This window comes from Benincasa hispida, unplaced genomic scaffold (genome assembly GCF_027475165.1).
Source record: "Benincasa hispida cultivar pf3 unplaced genomic scaffold, pf3_genome.v1.1 HicScf915, whole genome shotgun sequence".
Classification (NCBI taxonomy): domain Eukaryota; kingdom Viridiplantae; phylum Streptophyta; class Magnoliopsida; order Cucurbitales; family Cucurbitaceae; genus Benincasa; species Benincasa hispida.
The window spans coordinates 17,761-34,540 of NW_028327059.1; the positions used below are offsets into that span (position 1 = coordinate 17,761).

The window sequence follows — 16,780 nt, forward strand, 5'->3', positions numbered from 1 at the left end:
AAGGATAAAGAAAGACAAGAAGAAAGAAATCAAGTGAAATACCATAAGATGGAGAGAGAAAGAACTAGCCCTTCGTTTCGCCAACAAAGAAGTCATCTTTGACGATTTCTCATTCCTTCTTTGCCGAGCCGCCTCTCTTCGCCATTCGAAGTACTACCTCTACCTTCCCTTTCGAGAACATACCCAGGAGCCCTCCTTTTCCAATAATTAAAAGAAATACCATAAAGCTTCGTCTATGATTTTGCCGGCCGGCCCTTTACAAGACAATACTAAGCAAAAATACACACCAACAAAATTAGACATTACAATGAACTTAACACATTCCTAATAATTCATGTAAGAATGGAAACTACAAAGAATTTAGGTATCTCACTTCCAACTATGGAATTTGACCCGAGACTTCATTAAAATATCTTATCCAAATTCTGAAAAATAGGTTCGATTTTCATCAATTTGGTTGTGTAAGATACCTATATCTAGATCACCTGCTCCATTCTTCTTTTAGATTTGAACTTGCATAATCAATGGTAGGATTCTGATCTGACCTCCTCACATGACAAATGAGCGGCGTGAATTATAATATAAGACTGGGAAGGAGATTAAAGGAAACGACAATTTACTCTAGAAGAGATCATATTACCATCTAGTTCCACCATTGTCTTCTTGATCACAGGCTTGAACTTACATGCCAAACGAATTCTACCTTTAGAAAGAGATCATCAAATGATAAATATTAAACTAGACTTCATGAAGATGTTCTATCAATCCAAAGCCTTTCAAAATTGTTAAGAGAAAAGATACTCCACTTTTATCCTTGTTTTTCTGATCTTACATGCACCTTGACTAGTCTTTATAGTATTGTGTTAGTAACTATTAAGTTATTTGGATACTCAAAAAAAGAAAAAAAAATAAACTTTTAAGTTTCATCAACTAGAAAATTGTTGTCTTTTTAATATAGATTGGAGAGTTTTTTTCATCTTTCATTTTTTTTCTTCTAGTGAACTCCATTGTTCTCATTTTGGCTGGATAATTGATACTCTGTTTGTCATTTCCCTTCTTATTCCCCATAAAAAATATTCTATAAAAAAAATTATTAACGTGTTATTCAAGAAAACATGAGAACAGGAATGCACGTTTTCATGAAAAAATCATACCGTGTCTCCTCTCCACGTCCATTAACGAAGTCAATGCAGTTTCGCCAGCCATCCAATCTTCAACAGAAGCAGCCAAATTTCCTACCCGGTATGCATAACTAGTAAGTAATAGAAATGAGGAAAAAATCTATGGAGGAAACTGATATCAAGAAAAAGAATGAAAGGTTAAAAGGTTAGAGACTAAAATGATCAGGAGGTACAAGAAGTGGGACAGACAGATCGATGATATTGGTCCAGTTTTTCCACTCTGGAGGAGAGCTCCAGCAGTGTAACCCAAAGCATAGCAATAAGTTGAATCAAAGTTCGTGGGTAAACCACACATCCCTTTGTACCTATAAGTCAAAAGAAGAAATAAACAGAGATAACACACAGAGCACTAACCAGCAAAGTACAATTTTTTTCGTATCATCTCATGGCCATTCGCTCGTACCATTGGTAAGTTTACATTTGAAAGTCAAGTAGCTGTAAGCCTAACCCATCACTTGATTGGCCATTTTCTTTACGAGTTCATAATGGAAGTCTAGATACTTGATACCCCTAATTATCAAATATGAATTTAAAAGATCTTGATGCATTTACCAACATGCATGTTTTTGAGATCTCAACTGATTTGCCTACTACCCAAGTGCTAAATATAATATGTGTTAATCACTAAATTATTAAACAGGAGCGTTTAAGTAAAACAGCAAAAGTTCAAGCACGAATAGAATAAGTACCCAAAGAAATGTGACTACCCCTTGAATTGGCCGCCCATTATATGCACCTTCTTGCCTTCTCTTTTCCAACTCAGTTTCATGGAAAGACATGTATAAAACAAAAAGAAAAAACAATTACTTGGAATGGTGCGTTAAAGTAAAACAGCAAAAGTTCAAGCACGAGTAGTAAGTTTCTTTTTCCATATACCTATCCTCATCTATAATATCATGTGCAAGAATTTCATTGAGTTCGAAATAAGCTGTTGCACCGTAGAAAGCAGGTTATAAATGATATCAGTTCAAGAATGACATATTGATCCCTTTAGACTCTCTCTCGAGTCTCTCTTGAGTAGCTCTTTAGACTCTCTCTTTAGGTTCTCCATTTTCTTTATGTTGTGCTCGACATCCCTTCAGAGCTACTCGAGAGAGAGAGTCTAAAGAAAGAACCTAAGATTTGAAAGAGCTAAGTTAGAATCTAGACTCGAGAGAGCAAGATTAGAACTGCATAAACAAAAGATAAGAACCTAGAGATAAATTCTGTTTGCCAACCTGCATCGCATGCATCCTAGGGATAGGTATGGTATTATGTGGTCGCCTTATATGTGTATGCGTCATTTTTTCATCGCATAAATAAGAATAGAGGCTTATGTGTAGGTCCTATAGTCTTATTGCATATATCGCATGCGTTCTAGCATTAAAAGTCGTAGCATTCGCATCGAGAGATGATTTACTATTGTATGTGTGTTGCATGATCGCATAGCATGAACACATCCTAAGAAGTGTTAGCCGAAACTCTTCTCAACCCATTCACCGCATACTCATCGCGTCTTCCGTTTTATAACTCTTTTCGAATTCCGCTGCATTTGTTTATTTTTATTACCATAAACAACATTCCCAATAACTACTTGATTTATTTGGTTACCGCAAATTCTTCTGAGAAATTACCACCGCATATTTTTTCCCAAGTCCCTGTGTTTGACCCTGGACTTACCAAGAAACTCAGTGGGGTTTTACTTGAATTCCACTGAGAAAACTTAAGTGCTCAACGCATTTTCATCCATAATTCCACCTCATAAAATAACGCATCAGGTGCCATGGATGAGCGGTGGAGCTGACTCTCCCGAGATCTAGCTCCGATCGTAGGCTTTGGTCGTTTCTCGGAATGGAAGAAGGAGATGAAGATTCTCAAGCCTTCTTCTCACGCATTTGTCTGGATCGTAGGGAAAAACTCTAGATAAGTTGGCATTCTGCTCACCGGCTTCTTTATATAGAGATTGGATCGCCGACAGCATTAATGGACTGCTCTGATTCTGACATTCGCGACGTGTTAGTCCTTTCTAAATCTCTGCTGCTAATGGCGTAGTAGGTGAAATGTCAACATCAGTTTTTTATTTTCCCAAGATGTACGTCAGCGTTCATTCCACCAACCTTGCGTTGATCCCTCTATTATGCGTTATCGTGTAGCCGCAATCTTGCAGTGACCGCATTCGCTTAATACCGCAACTTCGACACGGTGATCGCAATCGCTTGACGAGCGCAACTACCATGCGATGGACGCATGCCTCGCCTTCATTTTGGCTTACCCCTACATGTGTCATGCGGACATCCAATTATGAGCAAGACGCTCTTTCTCAAACTAGACTCATACATACTTAGCAGCGGAATTGCGGTATTTCTTTATGCGTTGATCCTGGCAACTTACTTTCGTTTTGGCTTGCCCCCACGTGTGTCTTGCGGACATCCAACTACAGGTATGTGTCATTCACAACTTAACTCTTATCAACATGTGTTTCTCCATTGCGTTGGCAGTGGAGTTGTTATTCTAATTTTCCTTTTTTTTCTTCATATAGCTAAAAATAGCAAGGTTGAAAATAAATACCTCACCCCAAAATTTAAAATGCGACAATGTCCTCCTTGCCAATAGATTGAAAGAAGTCATGCGATGTTCTTAAGAAGTTTGGTAAAGGATCAGTTTGAAAGAAAGCTAGCCGACCACTAACTTTTAGAAACATTTCTTGAGGTGATTGTCCTAAAAATAAGTTAACTCTAGTATATAAAAAAAAAAAGGTTTGTCCTAAAAATGCATGTGATTCATCATTGAAATCATAAATGGCAAAGAGAAAGCATGCAGCGACTTACTAAATTTATCAATGTTAAATGATTGCGGTAATCAAATAGGATGCGGTGATAAAACTTTCAAAATTAAAATACGATGCGATGGTGCAGAATTTAGAATGGAGTGAAGGAAAAATACAACCCCAAAATTTGCGCTGTCGTCGGCATTGTCTGTCGATGCCTCCTTCTTTGCGGCGATCTTCCTTTGCATTGCATCAAAGAAAACATTGAGAGGGTAATGATAATAATAAAGTAGTTGTATCTTCATGCAGCGCCTCCGCAATCGTGTGCCTTGATCGTTTGCAAAGAAAACATTGAGAGGGTAATGATAACAATAAAAGAAGTTAGCAAAATTTTTCTCGCCCTTTTTTCTTTTTTTTTTAAAGACGTAAAAGCAAATATATGAAAACAGGTAATAATAAGGTGATGAAAGTTCAAGAAGTATTGATGCAGAAAAAGGATATTAAAAAAGAATGCATCCGTGATGAGGTCTTCACATAGTAGCTCAGGGACTACTTATTCCAAGCTGGGCCTTTCACGTCCACGGTGGCATTTTCTTCTTCTCTCGTAAATCTTGACTTTTTTAATCCGGCGCTTTTCTCGATTGATGTTTATTATGATTTCCTCTTTCTGCACATTACCAATCATTTTTGAATATATCTGCATAAACATCAGCAGAGCCTATTAAGAGTCTTATCTCATGAATGCGATATTCCATTTTTTCCTTGAGTTCTTGAAGAAACTACTTCAACTTTGAAAGAGTCACCAAAGTTCAGTCCAAACGAAATGTGAATTCTAAAGCAGTTACAAAGAGAAATGAGTACCTTGCAAGCAGAATCAAATCCAAAACTTGTGGTGATCTCTTTGCATTTGAGATCACCAACAATAGTTTTGGGCAACCAATCACTCAGGTTCAAATTCTTACTCCTAATTTGAAAACAATAGATAGAAGGGGAATATAAATAACAGAGTCTTGCACACACAAAAAATGGTACCCTAGAGTAATTAATTACTCAACCTTATATTTATTTCTACAATAAAAATAACATATAATAGCTTATCTATGACAATGAGAGTGAGAAGAGAGAGCAAAAAGGAGGGAAGCAATAAAAAAATTTCATAGTTGTGAAAAATACATAAAGATTTCAGCGAGGAGACAGGCATTTGTGTTGAAATCATCTCCACCAATTGACAAGGCCATCCAGATCAAGCTTCTTAGCAGTTTCTTCAGCTTGCTTAAACTGAAAATAGAACCGAACGGTCAATTAATGCCTTAACTACAACTAAGACGTCTCAAAATGAAAATTCTTGGAAGAAAGAGTTTCACCTGATCTAGAGTTTCAATCTGATCCCTCCCACTGCATATCATATCAAAACCACCCTGATAAAACAAAAATTCATTTAAATCAAGAATTGCATTCAAATGGCAATCACTTCGCATCGAGACCACACATATTCACACTAACAATTCTAACAACTGAAAGCTAGAAATCCCTTCAAGAAAATTAACCTGATTGCGATATGGGTAGATAAATTGTGCAGTCAGTTCTACATATTTACATTTCATGATCCCTGTAGGACACCCTTGAAACCATACAACGTGCTTCCTTTTACTCACCTGTAGGAAATCTTCACCAAAATCATAGAAGCTGCTAATTAGCCACAACTTGAACAAAAAAGCAAACATTTATTCTTGATTTATAAATGTGGACACAATGAGACCCTACCAAATAGTCCAGAAATCACATTATGCCCTCCCAGTGCTTGGCCACCAAACTAGACAACTCCGATCTTCAATTTCTTATTCACCTGCACCGAACTGGAATCACTTGGCACCAACATTGCCGACTGTTGGCCGAAAAGATCAGGAAACAGCTTTGTGATATCATCTGCACGCACATATAACACAATTCAAACACTCTAAAACCTTAAGAAGTGGCAACTGGCCTCAAACGCATTCAGTAAAACTCAAGTTCCAAACAAAAGCGAGATTTACAATCATAAGCAAAACAGTAAAAGAACAAACAAAACTCAATGCATGTCACTACTCTTCCTTTGAGACATCAATCAACTCAGTTACCAAACAGAGTACAAAAAAAAAAAACACGTTATGAAGGCTAAAAACTCCAAAACAAGAAGAGAAAGTAAATGATCTATGGATAATAAACACCTGGATTGCCAGCGGCAGAGCTAGGAGGGCCATCGAGGATTTTGAAGGGGTTTTTGGGAATAGAGGGAAAAGGGAGAGGTTGATCGATACAGTGGGCTTGGACTTGGATATACACAGTAGAAACAAGGCCGATCTCCGACGGAGAAGATGCAATGACGAGGGAAACATCGGCATTAGCGATGAAAGGCGGAGACATTGGTAGGAGAGAAATGAAGATGAAAATGGGGAGATAGGTAGAGAAATGAAAGATTGAATCAATGAAAGAAGTGGAAAATTGAGTGTTCGACAAGGTCGAGAAGATGAAGGACTTGACTAGAATAAGAGGAAAGAGCTTGTGGATGAAATGGATAACACTCTAAGAAGGGATTTTGATTCTCCAAAAGCTCCATATGAGTCCCTGATGTGAGGATTTGGCCAGCAAGAGACTAAAATTTTTATGGCTAAAACAACGAGAGAGAGGGTTTCAATGAAACGAAATTTTTCATTGAAAAAATGAAAAGAGATATTTGGTCTCCAAGCGAATGTAACAATTTAGTCTACTTTAAAACACATTTGGTCTCCACGAAATTAATCAATTGGCATACAGATAAAGACCTCCACCACATTTGATGAAAACCCAACCTTAGCAAAAAGAAAAGGCTTAAAACATAAATCCCAACCAAAAACACCTGGAGACTCTAGTGGAAAAGGGACAACCAAGGTAAATGTTTAGAACTCGGCTATGCTACACAAAACTTGCCAATTCAGGCCTAAGACATATTGGGAGGTTTTTTGCAAGACGTGGAAGGCATTAATAGTTCCCAAAGAACCAACCAAGAAAATAAATGAACTTTCTATGGGATTTTTAGTTTCCACCAAGAAGTGAGAACGTAAGAATAGCAAAACAAATAAATAGGCACTTGAGCTAGATTTTACAAAGACTAATGCAAGTGTGACATAATATTTGACAAAGACTAATTCAAATATTTTTTAAAACAAGGATAAAATAAAGAGCTAGATTTTAAGATAGAAAAAGCAAGATTTATAGTTAATATGTGACTAAATCACTCAAATTTAATAGCCTGAAGGTAAAAGACTACTACAACTTTTTCATACCTTTTAGTGTGTTCTTCTACTCCACGACTTGAATTGGGGATAAAAATGAAGTATTCAGACTAGCAAAAAAAGTACATGATTATACTAAACCAAATACAACAAGTCGTACAATTTTTTATTTTGTGTTAAACTAAATCCACACTAATGGATTAAACACACGGGCCATCACTTTATTTTACACTCTATTACTAATATGTCAATATTTTTAGCTTTTTTGAATTTAGCTTTAAACTATATTAATAATACATGAAGTATCAAATTTTAACAAAGTGCAAACAAAAAGAGAGAGAAATAGAAGAAAGGAGTATCAATGGAAATGAGATGAAGAAAACAGAAAAACAAAAAGATATTGAGATACAATCATATGAAAGGAGAAAATTAAGCAAGAGATGGAGAAGATAGACGGAGAAACAGAGATAAAAAAAAGAAAGAAAAAGGAGAAAGATGGCAAAAAAAAAGAAATCAAGTGAAATACCATAAGATGGAGAGAGAAAGAACTAGCCCTTCGTTTCGCCAACAAAGAAGTCATCTTTGACGATTTCTCATTCCTTCTTTGCCAAGCCGCCTCTCTTCGCCATTCGAAGTACTACCTCTACCTTCCCTTTCGAGAACATACCCAGGAGCCCTCCTTTTCCAATAATTAAAAGAAATACCATAAAGCTTCGTCTATGATTTTGCCGGCCGGCCCTTTACAAGACAATACTAAGCAAAAATACACACCAACAAAATTAGACATTACAATGAACTTAACACATTCCTAATAATTCATGTAAGAATGGAAACTACAAAGAATTTAGGTATCTCACTTCCAATTATGGAATTTGACCCGAGACTTCATTAAAATATCTTATCCAAATTCTGAAAAATAGGTTCGATTTTCATCAATTTGGTTGTGTAAGATACCTATATCTAGATCACCTGCTCCATTCTTCTTTTAGATTTGAACTTGCATAATTAATGGTAGGATTCTGATCTGACCTCCTCACATGACAAATCGAGCGGCGTGAATTATAATATAAGACTGGGAAGGAGATTAAAGGAAACGACATTTACTCTAGAAAGAGATCATATTACCATCTAGTTCCACCATTGTCTTCTTGATCACAGGCTTGAACTTACTTGCCAAACGAATTCTACCTTTAGAAAGAGATCATCAAATGATAAATATTAAACTAGACTTCATGAAGATGTTCTATCAATCCAAAGCCTTTCAAAATTGTTAAGAGAAAAGATACTCCACTTTTATCCTTGTTTTTCTGATCTTACATGCACCTTGACTAGTCTTTATAGTATTGTATAAGTAACTATTAAGTTATTTGGATACTCTAAAAAAGAAAAAAATAAATAAACTTTTAAGTCTCATCAACTAGAAAATTGTTGTCTTTTTAATATAGATTGGAGAGTTTTTTTCATCTTTCATTTTTTTTCTTCTAGTTATCTCCATTTGTTCTCATTTTGGCTGGATAATTGATACTCTGTTTATCATTTCCCTTCTTATTCCCCATAAAAAATATTCTATAAAAAAAATTATTAACGTGTTATTCAAGAAAACATGAGAACAGGAATGCACGTTTTCATGAAAAAATCATACCGTGTCTCCTCTCCACATCCATTAACGAAGTCAATGCAGTTTCGCCAGCCATCCAATCTTCAACAGAAGCAGCCAAATTTCCTACCCGGTATGCATAACTAGTAAGTAATAGAAATGAGGAAAAAATCTATGGAGGAAACTGATATCAAGAAAAAGAATGAAAGGTTAAAAGGTTAGAGACTAAAATGATCAGGAGGTACAAGAAGTGGGACAGACAGATCGATGATATTGGTCCAGTTTTTCCACTCTGAAGGAGAGCTCCAGCAGTGTAACCCAAAGCATAGCAATAAGTTGAATCAAAGTTCGTGGGTAAACCACACATCCCTTTGTACCTATAAGTCAAAAGAAGAAATAAACAGAGATAACACACAGAGCACTAACCAGCAAAGTACAATTTTTTTCGTATCATCTCATGGCCATTCGCTCGTACCATTGTAAGTTTAATTGTTGAAGTCAAGTTAGCGTAAATCTCATCCTTCTATCGCAGCGCCATTTATCTTTACGAAGTTATAATAGTCTAGATACTTGGTATCCCCTAATTATCAAATATGAATTTAAAAGATCTTAATGCATTTACCAACATGCATGTTTTTGAGTTCATAACTTATTTGCCTACTACCCAAGTGCTAAATATAATATGTGTTAATCACTAAATTATTAAACAGGAGGGTTTAAGTAAAACAGCAAAAGTTCAAGCACGAATAGAATAAGTACCCAAAGAAATGTGACTACCCCTTGAATTGGCCGCCCATTATATGCACCTTGTTGCCTTCTCTTTTCCAACTCAATTTCATGGAAAGACATGTATAAAACAAAAAGAAAAAACAATCACTTGGACAGGAGCGTTAAAGTAAAACAACAAAAGTTCAAGCACGAGTAGTAAGTTTCATTTTCCATAACCTATCCTCATCTATAATATTTATTTTTCCATACCTAGAATTCATCTATATAATATCATGGGCAAAAAATTTTTATTGAGTTCCGAATTAAGCTGTTTTACACCTGTAGAATGCGGTTATAAATGATTACAGTTCAAGAATGACATATGATCCCTTTAGACTCTCTCCACCCCCCCACTTTAGACTCTCTCCCGAGTTCACTCTCGAAGTAGCTCTTTAGGACTCTCGTTAGGTTCTCCATTTTCTTTATTGTTGTGCTCGCATCCCTCAGAGTACTCGTGAGAGAGAGTCTAATAGAAAGAACCTAAGATTTGACAAAGAGCTAAGTTAGAATCTAGACTCGAGAGATGCAAATGATTAGAATGCATAAACAAAAGACAGGGACTTAGAGATATGAATAAATTCTTTTTGCCCAACCCCTCTACCTGCATCGCATGCATCTAGAGATAGGTATGTATTATGGATAGGCCTTATATGTGTGTGTGTCATTTTTTCTTCGCATAAATAAGAATAGAGGCTTATGTGTAGGTCCTATAGTCTTATCGCATATATCGCATGCGTTCTAGCATTAAAAGTCGTAGCATTCGCATCGAGAGATGATTTACTATTGTATGTGTGTTGTATGATCGCATAGCATGAACGCATCCTAAGAAGTGTTAGCCAAAACTCTTCTCAACCCATTCACCGCATACTTATCGCGTCTTCCGTTTTATAACTCTTTTCGAACTCCGCTGCATTTGTTTATTTTTATTACCACAAACAACATTCCCAATAACTACTTGATTTATTTGGTTACCGCAAATTCTTCTGAGAAATTACCACCGCATATTTTTTCCCAAGTCCCTGTGTTCGACCCTGGACTTACCAAGAAACTCAGTGGGGTTTACACTTGAATGCCACTGAGAAAACTTAAGTGCTCAACGCATTTTCATCCATAATTCCACCTCATAAAATAACGCATCAGGTGCCATGGATGGGCGGTGGAGCTAACTCTCCCGAGATCTAGCTCCGATCGTAGGCTTTGGTCGTTTCTCGGAATGGAAGAAGGAGATGAAGAATTCTCAAGCCTTCTTCTCATGCATTTGTCTGGATCGTAGGGAAAAACTCTAGATAAGTTGAGATTTTGCTCACCGGCTTCTTTATATAGAGATTGGATTGCCGACAGCATTAATGGACTGCTCTGATTCTGACATTCGCGACGCGTTAGTCCTTTCTAAATCTCTGCTGCTAATGGCGTAGTAGGTGAAATGTCAACATCAGTTTTTTATTTTCCCAAGATGTACGTTGATGCGTTCATTCCACCAACCTTGCGTTGATCCCTCTATTATGCGTTATCGTGTAGCCGCAATCTTGCAGTGACCGCATTCGCTTAATACCGCAACTTCGACACGGTGATCGCAATCGCTTGATGAGCGCAACTACCATGCGATGGACGCATGCCTCGCCTTCATTTTGGCTTGCCCCCACATGTGTCATGCGGACATCCAATTACGAGCAAGACGCTCTTTCTCAAAGTAGACTCATACATACTTAGCAGCGGAATTGCGGTCATTTGTTTATGCGTTGATCCTGGCGACTTACTTTCGTTTTGGCTTGCCCCCACGTGTGTCTTGCGGACATCCAACTACAGGTATGTGTCATTCACAACTTAACTCTTATCAACATGTGTTTCTCCATTGCGTTGGCAGTGGAGTTGTTATTCTAATTTTCCTTTTTTTCTTCATATAGCTAAAAATAGCAAGGTTGAAAATAAATACCTCACCCCAAAATTTAAAATGCGGCAATGTCCTCCTTGCCAATAGATTGAAAGAAGTCATGCGATGTTCTTAAGAAGTTTGGTAAAGTATCAATTTGAAAGAAACCTAGCAGACCACTAACTTTTAGAAACATTTCTTGAGGTGATTGTCCTAAAAATAAGTTGACTCTAGTATATATATAAAAAAAAAAAAAAATAGATGCATGTGATTCATCATTGAAATCATAAATGGCAAAGAGAAAGCATGCGGCGACTTACTAAATTTATCAATGTTAAATGATTGCGGTAATCAAACAGGATGCGGTGATAAAACTTTCAAAATTAAAATACGATGCGATGGTGCAGAATTTGGAATAGAGTGAAGGAAAAATACAACCCCAAAATTTGCGCTATCGTCGGCATTGTCTGTCGATGCCTCCTTCTTTGCGGCGATCTTCCTTTGCATTGCATCAAAGAAAACATTGAGAGGGTAATGATAATAATAAGGTAGTTGTATCTTCATGCGGCGCCTCCGCAATCGTGTGCCTTGATCGTTTGCAAAGAAAACATTGAGAGGGTAATGATAACAATAAAAGAAAGTTAGCAAAATTTTTCTCGCCCTTTTTTTTTTTTTTTTTGAAAGAAGTAAAAGCAAATATATGATAACAGGTAATAATAAGGTGATGAAAGTTCATGAAGTATTGATGCAGAAAAAGGATATTAAAAAAGAATGCATCCGTGATGAGGTCTTCACATAGTAGCTCAGGGACTACTTATTCCAAGCTGGGCCTTTCACGTCCACGGTGGCATTTTCTTCTTCTCTCGTTCTTCCAGAATCTTGACTGTTTTAATCCGGAGCTTTTCTCAATTGATGTTTATTATGATTTCCTCTTTGTACACATTACCAATCATTTTTGAATATATCTGCATAAACATCAGCAGAGCCTATTAGAGTCTATCTCATGAATGCGAGATTCCATTTTTTCCTTGAGTTCTTGAAGAAAAACTACTTCAACTTGAAAGAGTCACCACAAGTTCAGTCCAAACGATAAATTATGAATTCTAAAGCAGTTACAAAGAGAAATGAGTACTTGCTCATAGCAGAATAAAATCCAAAACTTGTGGTCACACTCTTTGCATTTGAGATCACCATCAATAGTTTTTGGGCAACCAATCACTCGGGTTTTCAAATTCTTACTCCTAATTTGAAAACAACAGAAAGAAGTGGGATAGATAACAGAGTCTTGCACACAAAAAATGGTACCCTAGAGTAATTAATTACTCAACCTTATATTTCTGCAATAAAAATAATATATAATAGCTTATCCATATATGACAATGAGAGTGTGAAAGAGAGCAAAAAGTAGGGACGTAATAAACAAATTTCATAGTTATGAAAAATAACTAAAGTTTTCAGCAAGGAGACAGGCATTTGTGTTGGAGTCATCTCCACCAATTACAACAAGGCCATCCAGATCAAGCTTCTGAGCAGTTTCTTCAGCTTGCTTAAATTGAAAATAGAAGCGAACTGTCAATTAATGCCTTGACTACAACTAAGATGTCTCAAAATGAAAATTCTGGGAAGAAAGAGTTTCACCTGATCTGGAGTTTCAATCTTATCCCTCCCACTGCATATCATATCAAAACTACCCTGATAAAAGAAAAATGCATTTAAATCATGATTGCATTCAAATGGCATTCAATTCGCATCGTCCACACAAATATTCAACTAAACAATTCTAACAATGAATGCTTAGAACATATAAGAAAAATCCCTTCAAGAAAATTAACCTGATTGCGATATGGGTAGATAAATTGTGCAGTCAGTTCTACATATTTACATTTCATGATCCCTGTAGGACACCCTTGAAACCATACAACGTGCTTCCTTTTACATGAACTTGTAGGTAATCTTCACCAAAATCATAGAAGCTGCTAATTAGCCACAACTTGAACAAAAAAGCAAACATTTATTCTTGATTTATAAATGTGGACACAATGAGACCCTACCAAATAGTCCAGAAATCACATTATGCCCTCCCAGTGCTTGGCCACCAAACTAGACAACTCCGATCTTCAATTTCTTATTCACCTGCACCGAACTAGAATCACTTGGCACCAACATTGCCGACTGTTGGCCGAAAAGATCAGGAAACAGCTTTGTGATATCATCTGCACGCACATATAACACAATTCAAACACTCTAAAACCTTAAGAAGTGGCAACTGGCCTCAAACGCATTCAGTAAAACTCAAGTTCCAAACAAAAGCGAGATTTACAATCATAAGCAAAACATAGTAAAAGAACAAACAAAACTCAATGCATGTCACTACTCTTCCTTTGAGACATCAATCAACTCAGTTACCAAACAGAGTATAAAAAAAAACACGTTATGAAGGCTTCCGAAACAAGAAGAGAATGTAAATGATCTATGGATAATAAACACCCGGATTGCCAGCGGCAGAGCTAGGAGGGCCATCGAGGATTTTGAAGGGGTTTTTGGGAATAGAGGGAAAAGGGAGAGGTTGATCGATACAGTGGGCTTGGACTTGGATATACACAGTAGAAACAAGGCCGATCTCCGACGGAGAAGATGCAATGACGAGGGAAACATCGGCATTAGCGATGAAAGGCGGAGACATTGGTAGGAGAGAAATGAAGATGAAAATGGGGAGATAGGTAGAGAAATGAAAGATTGAATCAATGACAGAAGTGGAAAATTGAGTGTTCGACAAGGTCGAGAAGATGAAGGACTTGACTAGAATAAGAGGAAAGAGCTTGTGGACAAAATGGATAACACTCTCAGAAGGGATTTTGATGCTCCAAAAGCTCCATATGAGTCCCTGATGTGAGGATTTGGCCAGCAAGAGACTAAAATTTTTATGGCTAAAACAACGAGAGAGAGAGAGAGAGAGGGTTTCAATGAAAAGAAATTTTTCATTGAAAAAATGAAAAGAGATATTTGGTCTCCAAGCGAATGTAACAATTTAGTCTACTTTAAAACACATTTGGTCTCCACGAAATTAATCAATTTGCATACAGATAAAGACCTCCACCAACATTTGATGAAAACCCAACCTTAGCAAAAAGAAAAGGCTTAAAACATAAATCCCAACCAAAAACACCTGGAGACTCTAGTGGAAAAGGGACAAAGGTAAATGTTAGAAATCGGCTATGCTACACAAAATCTTGCAATTCAGGCCTAAGACATATGGAAGTTTTTTTGCAAGACGTGGAAGGCATTAATAGTTCCCAAAGAACCAACCAAGAAAATAAATGAACTTTCTATGGGATTTTTAGTTTCCACCAAGAAGTGAGAACGTAAGAATACCAAAACAAATAAATAGGCACTTGAGCTAGATTTTACAAAGACTAATTCAAGTGTGACATAATATTTGAGAAAGACTAATTCAAATATTTTTTTAAACAAGGATAAAATAAAGAGCTAGATTTTAAGATAGAAAAAGCAAGATTTAGAGTTAATATGTGATTAAATCACTCAAATTTAATAGCCTGAAGGTAAAAGACTACTACAACTTTTTCATACCTTTTAGTGTGTTCTTCTACTCCGTAACTTGAATTGGGGACAAAAATGAAGTGATTCAGCCTAGCAAAAAAGTACATGATTAACTAACCAAATACAACAGTCGTAACAATTTTTTATATTGTTTAAACTAACATCCACACTAATGATACACACACGCAACACTAATGACCAAGTTACTTTACTAATATTTCAATATTTTAGCTTTAATGACATTTAGCTATAAACTAAATAATAATACATGAAGTATCAAATTTTAACAAAGGGCAAACAAAAAGAGAGAGAAATAGAAGAAAGGAGTATCAATAGAAATGAGATGAAGAAAACAGAAAAACAAAAAGATATTGAGATACAATCATATGGATGGAGAAAATTAAGCAAGAGATGGAGAAGATAGACGGAGAAACAGAGATAAAAAAAGAAAGAAAAAGGAGAAAGAAGGACAAGAAGAAAGAAATCAAGTGAAATACCATAAGATGGAGAGAGAAAGAACTAGCCCTTCGTTTCGCCAACAAAGAAGTCATCTTTGACGATTTCTCATTCCTTCTTTACCGAGCCGCCTCTCTTCGCCATTCGAAGTACTACCTCTACCTTCCCTTTCGAGAACATACCCAGGAGCCCTCCTTTTCCAATAATTAAAAAAAATACCATAAAGCTTCGTCTGTGATTTTGTCGGCCGGCCCTTTACAAGACAATACTGAGCAAAAATATACACCAACAAAATAGACATTACAATGAACTTAACACATTCCTAATAATTCATGTAAGAATGGAAACTACAAAGAAGTTAGATATCTCACTTCCAACTATGGAATTTGACCCGAGACTTAATTAAAATATCTTATCCAAATTCTGAAAAATAGGTTCGATTTTATTCCATTTGGTTGTGTAAGATACCTATATCCAGATCACCTACTCCATTCTTCTTTTAGATTTGAACTTGCATAATCAATGGTAGGATTCGGATCTGACCTCCTCACATGACAAATGGAGCGGCGTGAATTATAATATAAGACTGGGAAGGAGATTAAAGGAAACGACATTTGCTCTAGAAAGAGATCATATTACCATCTAGTTCCACCATTGTCTTCTTGATCACAGGCTTGAACTTACTTGCCAAACGAATTCTACCTTTAGAAAGAGATCATCAAATGATAAATATTAAACTAGACTTCATGAAGATGTTCTATCAATCCAAAGCCTTTCAAAATTGTTAAGAGAAAAGATACTCCACTTTTATCCTTGTTTTTCTGATCTTACATGCACCTTGACTAGTCTTTATAGTATTGTATAAGTAACTATTAAGTTATTTGGATACTCTAAAAAAGAAAAAAATAAATAAACTTTTAAGTCTCATCAACTAGAAAATTGTTGTCTTTTTAATATAGATTGGAGAGTTTTTTTCATCTTTCATTTTTATTCTTCTAGTGATCTCCATTTATTCTCATTTTGGCTGGATAATTGATACTCTGTTTATCATTTCCCTTCTTATTCTCCATAAAAAATATTCTATAAAAAAAATTATTAACGTGTTATTCAAGAAAACATGAGAACAGGAATGCACGTTTTCATGAAAAAATCATACCGTGTCTGCTCTCCACATCCATTAACGAAGTCAATGCAGTTTCGCCAGCCATCCAATCTTCAACAGAAGCAGCCAAATTTCCTACCCGGTATGCATAACTAGTAAGTAATAGAAATGAGGAAAAAATCTATGGAGGAAACTGATATCAAGAAAAAGAATGAAAGGTCAAAAGGTTAGAGACTAAAATGATCAGGAGG

At 36.2% G+C, this 16,780-nt stretch overlaps 3 long non-coding RNA genes across 5 annotated transcripts in view; all 3 read right to left on the bottom strand.

Annotated features, from left to right (window-relative positions):
* Window positions 1-16,560, bottom strand: part of LOC150029794 (uncharacterized) — a 34,320-nt gene extending 17,760 nt beyond the window's left edge. Inside the window, exons 1-4 of one of the 2 annotated variants that reach the window (XR_016527318.1) lie at window positions 15,469-16,560; window positions 15,002-15,061; window positions 7,705-7,931; window positions 43-269 (exon numbers count right to left, since the gene is read on the bottom strand). This is a non-coding gene — a long non-coding RNA (uncharacterized LOC150029794). Of the gene's footprint in view, window positions 1-42; window positions 270-373; window positions 553-7,704; window positions 7,932-15,001; window positions 15,062-15,468 lie in introns of those variants that run through there. The other variant, XR_016527319.1, reaches the window with a different exon arrangement.
* LOC150029795 (uncharacterized) lies at window positions 3,941-7,281 on the bottom strand. Of its 2 annotated transcripts, XR_016527321.1 has the most exons (6): window positions 7,230-7,281; window positions 5,692-5,853; window positions 5,475-5,593; window positions 5,292-5,345; window positions 5,101-5,205; window positions 3,941-4,624 (listed from the first exon to the last, which is right to left on the bottom strand). It is a non-coding gene; the product is annotated as an uncharacterized LOC150029795 (long non-coding RNA). The 2 variants fall into 2 exon arrangements; XR_016527320.1 differs by lacking the exon at window positions 3,941-4,624 and having other exon boundaries at window positions 4,967-5,205.
* Window positions 12,726-13,115, bottom strand: LOC150029796 (uncharacterized). Its single transcript, XR_016527314.1, has 2 exons — window positions 13,052-13,115; window positions 12,726-12,959 (listed from the first exon to the last, which is right to left on the bottom strand). It is a non-coding gene; the product is annotated as an uncharacterized LOC150029796 (long non-coding RNA).
* Window positions 16,561-16,780: the final 220 nt, after the last annotated feature.